The following is an 811-nucleotide window of genomic DNA, read 5'->3' as shown; positions in this document are numbered from 1 at the left end:
TAACATTTTTATATTGTTTTTATTTTATTTATTTTTGTCTTATTTTTGATTTTACTTTATTTTCATGAATTTAACCATTTCCTGGGTGACACAAGTGATGTTCATATGTGATTTTCATTTAGTATAAAAAAAACTCTCACCCTCACATTCTCCCTCTCACCTGTGTTATTTTAAAGGGGTTATATGACATTGCTAAAAAAGAACATTATTTTGTGTATTTGGTGTAATGAAATGTGTTTATGCAGTTTAAGGTTAAAAAAACACATTTTCCACATACTGTACATTATTGTTTATCCTCTATGCCCCGCCTTTCTGAAACGCGTCGATTTTTACAAAGCTCATCGTTCTGAAAAGCGAGGTGTGCTGTGATTGGCCAGCTATCCAGTGCGTTGTGATTGGCCGAATACCTCAAGCGTGTTTGTCATTGAGTCAGTGTTGCTGATGCAAAGTAGGCCCTTTGTTACCAAACACCATGTAACTACATTAGGATACAATTATGAATCATTCGCAAACTGTTAAACATTAAACTGTTGGTTACTTTAAAACTAACCTTCATCTGGGAGATCACAGGGATATGTGAATATTTGATCTGTTAACTGGTTGCATATGTCAGATTTATTGCATGACTCGGGCAGAGAAAAGCTGTTGCTATCAAACATTGTTCACAAACATCAGTGTGTTGGTGAAGAGATAGATCAAATAGGCCAATTGATGGAAGGTTTGTGAAGAAATTTCATGCTCCCTTGTAAAAGTATTTTTTAGTATTTTTAAAATACAAAAATACAGTAGTTTATTTTGATACTTGGTGTGG

Source organism: Sinocyclocheilus anshuiensis, unplaced genomic scaffold, assembly GCF_001515605.1.
Source record: "Sinocyclocheilus anshuiensis isolate Anshui unplaced genomic scaffold, SAMN03320099.WGS_v1.1 scaffold308, whole genome shotgun sequence".
In the NCBI taxonomy this organism is placed as follows: Eukaryota; Metazoa; Chordata; class Actinopteri; order Cypriniformes; family Cyprinidae; genus Sinocyclocheilus; species Sinocyclocheilus anshuiensis.
The sequence above is the reverse complement of the archived record's forward strand: the minus strand, read 5'-3'. Positions refer to the sequence as shown.